This window comes from Carcharodon carcharias, chromosome 4 (assembly GCF_017639515.1).
Source record: "Carcharodon carcharias isolate sCarCar2 chromosome 4, sCarCar2.pri, whole genome shotgun sequence".
Classification (NCBI taxonomy): Eukaryota; Metazoa; Chordata; class Chondrichthyes; order Lamniformes; family Lamnidae; genus Carcharodon; species Carcharodon carcharias.
In genome coordinates, this window is record NC_054470.1 from 169,587,261 (window position 1) to 169,593,260 (window position 6,000).

The window sequence follows — 6,000 nt, forward strand, 5'->3', positions numbered from 1 at the left end:
TGTTTGGAAGTTCATCTGTTCTCATCAACTAAGCCTGAAAGACACTGGGCGGAATCATCCCAGATTTGCACTAAGTGCAGTCACGGGCGAGATAAAGGACGTTTTAAACGCCGGCCGCAATGGCGGCTTTTCACGCCATATCGTCCCAATCCCCCCTCATTAATTATGCATTCCCAGGAAACACACCTTTTTGATAACGGGCAGGCTTTCATTCACTCGTCACACCATCACCTCGTCGCTTCATCACACCAGGCGTTATATTTAAAGTGCAGCTGCGTGCACACCTCTCAGTGCTTCCAGCCCAGGACTTCTGCAAAGGACATCTGGCCCCGAAAGGCAAGAAAACAGCAGTCCCCCCAGCTTAATGACGCATCCTTGAGCGCCTTGTGGACGTAGTGGGGACTTGCCATAATGTCCTCTATCCCTACTCTGGCCACAGGGTGGGCAGCAACATCACTAACCCAGCCTGAGAGATGGTTGCAGCAATGGTCAGTGCCAATGCCCTGCAAAAGAGGACAACCACACAGCGCCACCACGGGGTGAATGGATTCATCCATTCCACCAGGGTAAGTCACTCTTCTCAGGTCAACTCACAGACTTACAAACCCATCACACATCCACAGGCATCTCACACCTCAAGGGACAACACCACTAACTCTCACACACACCCTCACATCTCCATCAGGCTCATACCCTCTGGAGCTCGCGTCCTCATCCTGTCCATGGCTCCGCTCAACGCACAAACATTTCATGCAGTGTCATGTGTCAGGCTCACACTCTCTCCATCTGTTTTCATGCAGGAGAAGCTGGACACAACTGCAGGGAGAGGTCCCAGGTCTCGGGTTGAGGAACATGCCATTGCGCTCTGTGGCAACGATGAGGTTGGCAGCAAACACTCTTGTGAGGGTCCAGCTCCACATCATCCCTCTCTCAATGCAACTGTGAGTGCTCTCTCTCTTGTTTTTGACTCTGCTGTCATGCAGTAATCATCTCTACTTTGGTCCACTGGGAGCTGTGCCAAGCAACCAACACCCTCAGCCAGCCATTCCCTCAGCTCCATCCACGTCTTCACCTCTAGCCAAGAGGACACTTCCTCCATTGAAGAGCTGGAAATAAGCAGCCTGGAAGACCCGTCACAGCGCTTACACACACCCTGCATCAGCGCAGGCTCATGTTCATGTGTCCGCAACAGGAGGAAGCAGGTTCAGCCGAGCCCCCCAGCATTCAGAGGACTGGTGAGGAAGAGGCATCTGTGAGGTCTGAGTCAGGTTATGAGCCTTTGGATTTGGCCTTCCAACTCACCGTGGAGAGCCAGCAGAAGGTGGGGGAACATTACGCAGGGTTATTGGAAGCCCTTGACAGAGTGGCACGTGAGTTGGAGGAGTGTGTCCGCCTGCTCTCTGATGAAGTAGTGCCTACTTGTGCATGCATGGAGGTCTCCATGGAGAGGATGGCAGATGCCACGGAGAGCCTGGCTCAGCAGAACAAAGAGATGCGAGCAGACCTGCACTCCATCGCGGTAGCCATGGGTGAGTTCCTGCAGTGGAAACATGAGAGAGAAACGGGACACCTCAATGTCCCCTAGATGCTCCTTCCCCTCAAGAAGTCAAGCTGGGGCCCTCAGGTGCCTGAAGGGAGAGGGAATGGCAGCTGCACACCCCTGGGTCATCCACTCAGGAATCTCAGAGGCTGCCTGCTCCCTCCGAGTCCCATTTGCCTGTGACCCCCCTCAACCTCATCCTCTGTCGCCACAGAGGGAGCAGTTGGCCCTAGGAGGTCAACCAAAGCAAGTCCCGGCCTTCAAGGCCTCGGCTCTTCAGAGGACCCACGTCGAACTCATCAGAGGCAACAGGGCCAACCGTCACACAGGCTGAGTCCACCCCTGCTGTGGATGTCAGGGCAGCACCTAGAAGTCTAAGAAATTCAAAAGTTAAGAAATTCTGATCACAGTTGGTTGCACGGGTGAACACATTTTGTCACTTTACAACCTGGAAGTGTATTCACTTTCACTGAATAATGTGTAACAGTGTCTTTCAGCTTCATTGACAGGCTTCACAAGACCTCCCACTGCATCTCTCTCATGAACAGTTCAGCTGCACACAGCGGGACCATGAGTGATTCTGGAGGGAGTAGCGTGTGTGTGTGTCAGAGCCTCTCGGAGCCTCGTGCGCGCACTCTCCCATGCACATCGATCCTTCCCGCATCACACTCAGCTCAGTGTCCTGAGCATTTTCAATGCTGCCTGCTGGGGTTCGCTTTCAGCTGTCCATCTGAGCTGACCTGCATTTCCGCCCACCCACTGACCACACTCCCATGCAGCATCTGATCTACCTGATCTCGCCCACCACAACCCTCGTTTCACTTATGATTTGGGCAGCATGGTAGTACTACAGTTTTTCTTATGCTCCCCTGCCTTTCCCCACCACTGGTCCCCCCGATTACTGTCACCTCCCCTGGCATCGCCTCCCACTTCCCCACTGTGGCCTACCAGCCACAACCCTTTTCTTTTGGGGATGTCCAGGTGACCATAGCCCATAAAACCATAAGATGTAGGAGCAGAAGCATGCCATTCGGCCCATTGGGTCTGCTCCACCATTCAATGAGATCATGGCTGACCTGATAATCCTCAACTCTACTTCCTGCCTTTTCCCCATAACCACTGATTCCTTTACTGATTAAAATTCTGTCTATCTCAGCCTTGAATATACTTAACGACCCAGACTCTACAGCTTTCTGGGGTAAAGCATTCCACAGATTGGCTACCCTCCGAGAGAAGAAATTCCTCCTCATCTCTGTCTTAAATGGGTGACCCCTTACTCTGAGATTATGCCTTCTGATCCTAGACTCTCCCACAAGGGGAAACAACCTCTCAGTATCTACCCTGTCAAGCCCCCTAAGAATCTTATATGTTTCAATAAGGTCGCTTCTCACTCCTCTAAACTCCAATGAGTCCAGGCCCAACGTACTCAATCTCTCCTCATAAGAAAATCCCTCCATACCCGGGATCAACCTAGCGAACCTTTTGTGGGCTGCCTCCAATGCCAATATATCTTTCCTTAGATAAGGGGACCAAAATTGTTCACAGTATTCTAGATGTGGTCTAACTAGTGCATTGTATAGTTTTAGCCAGACTGCCCTTTTTTATACTCCATTCCCTTTGAAATAAAGGCCAACATTCCATTTGCCTTCCCTATTACCTGTTGAACTTGTACATTAGCTTTTTGGGATTCATTCGCAAGGACTCCCAAATTCCTCTGCTGTAGCTTTCTGCAATCTTTATCCATCTAAATAATATTCAGCTCCTCTATTCTTCCTGCCAAAATGCATAACCTCACATTTTCCCGCATTATATTCCATTTGCCAGGTTTTTGACCACTGACTTAACCTGTCTATATGCCTTTGTAGACTCTTTGTGTCCTCACCACTTGCCTTCCCACCTATTTTTGTGCCATCCACAAACTTGGCAATAGTACATTCACTTCCCTCATCCAAGTCATTAAGATATATTGTAAATAATTGAGGCCCCAGCACTGATCCCTGTGGCACTCCACTAGTTACAGATTGCCATTCTTAAAATGCCCCCCTTATCCCAACTCTCTGTCTTCTATTAGGCAGCCAATCCTCTATCCATGCTAATGTACTACCCCCAACACCATGGGCTCTTATATTATTAAGTAGCCTTATGCGCAGTACCTTATTGAGGAACATGCGCATTCCCTTCCTTCCCAAAAATCCCACCCCCATCCACATTAACCTCCCGACTTTCTCCTTCCTACCCCCAGGGTCCGTGTTTGTCTCTGGAGGAACAGCACCTCATCTTCCGACTAGGCACTTATTGAGTTCAACAATTTCAGATCATGAGCTCTGTCCTCCATCCCCAACCCTTTTCCGATCCCCCTTTTCCCAATAATTTATAATTTTTTTACAAATATATTTCTTTTACCTCCTATTTCTAAATTTATTTTGATCTATTGTTTCATCTCCACCTTTTAGCCCATTTCGATCCCTTCCCCCACCCCACCCCCAGTAGGGCCATCTGCCACTAGCTTGTCCTGCTTGCTACCCTTAATGTCCCCATTAGCACATCCTTTAGATAATATCATCACTGTCAACACCCCTTTGTCCTTTTGTCTATGACATCTTTGGCAGTCTCTTATTGGCCTCCACCTATTACTGGCCACCTATCGAGCTCCACCTGTCCCACCCCCCTCTACCAGCTTATATTTCATCTCATTTCTATATGTCTTAGTTCTGATGAAGGGTCATACGGACTTGAAACGTCAACTATATCCCTCTCCGCAGATGCTGTCAGACCTGCTGAGTTTTTCCAGGTATTTTTGTTTTTATTCATGGTTTCAACAGAGCTCTCCTTTGCATTTTCACCTGTACATCCATCCACCCTGGACTCCTTTCCCTTTTTGAACTCCTTCCACTCTTGGTTCTGCTCCCCCGCCCAGACTCTCCCCCCTCCCCGGAACTCCAATTCCCCCACTGGACCACATCCCACCCCGGCCCAGGGCTCCCCGATCACTCAGTCCTTTCCCCTTCCTGACTCCTTCCTCCACCCATACCTCTTCCTCAACCCTTGCTCCTTCCTTTCTTTAGGTTCCTTCATCCCCCCGGACTCCTTCCTGCCCCCAGACTCCTTCCTCCTCCTGGACTCCTTCCTCCCTCGGACTTCTTCCCCTCTCCAGACTCCTTCCTCCCCCTGGATTCCTTCCTTCCTGTGGACTCCTTCCCCTCTCTGGACTCCTTCCCCTCTCCGAGCTCCTTCCCTTACACCTTCCTCCTCCCTTACACCTACCTCTCCAGTTGCTGTCTTCTTCCTCCTACCCCTGTACTCTCTCGCACCCCCCCCCACAACCTCACACCCCCAACACCTTCATTCCCTCCTCCAACCTTACCCCACCCCCAACACCTTCATTCCATCCTCCCAACCTCACCCCCCACTGGCATCTTTGATCACTCCTCCCAAACCTCACCCCCACCCCAACCCCCCTAACACACCTTCCTCTCCCAATTGAACCTCGTCCATCCTCTCCCATGCCCCGGTACATCTTCCTCTCCCAAACTTAGCTGGACCATCCCTCTACCCCCTCGACCATCATTCATTGTGAGCAGACTCTCAATGGTGATTTTCCACCTTCCGTGAGCTGCTCCGTGGTGGAGCCATGTCCATGAGAATCCACCCAGCATGACATGGACGTTCCTGCAGGGTCCTGTTGCTATCGGGCTCCAGCATCTTCTGCTCCTCGGATATCCGCGATGTGAGCAAGGTCCCGACTTCTGTATGTCACACTTGTCAAGACGTGTTCTGCACCAACGTGTTTTCCCGCCAACGTGCTCGGACGATCCAGTGAGGGGGGCATGATTCCAGCGGGCTGGGCTTGTAATGATATGCAGATGTACTACAATGAGGTTCCTGATGTCTGACTGTGGGAAACAGGACCTGCCATTGCTGGGCAGAGCGGACGATCACAAATTGATTTCTCGGCGGCGTGAATCCGATTTTTTGGCCTTCTCACATGCCCACTGAGTGGGGAGAATTTTCCGTGCTCGCCGGGCGTGTTTGGTGCATGCTCACTGCAGTCAATGCTACATGTTTCTAGTCTGAGGGTGAAAGATGGCATACAACGACATTTACAAAAAATACAAGATGCTCTCCAGATTCTATGGGAATCGGAATAGGTGTGGTTGGTAATGTCAGCAAGCATACCCTAGTAGCTGCCCGAATCTGCCAATCAGCTCCTGTTCAAAGATCCTTTAGCAAAATAATAACTCCAGTTGCATTGGTGAGCACAGTACACTGTACAAGTATTTATTTCCCTGTAACAACTGTCAAGGTGACAAGTCATTAACACCCCTTAATTGACCTTAATGGGCAGCGAATGTTGATTTAATGTGAGGCATTACTGCAAATACTGTTTTGAGGGGACAGAAACAGGGGCTGGCAGTAATATTGGCAACAGGCGCTAATAATCTTCTTTCCAATCCATCACC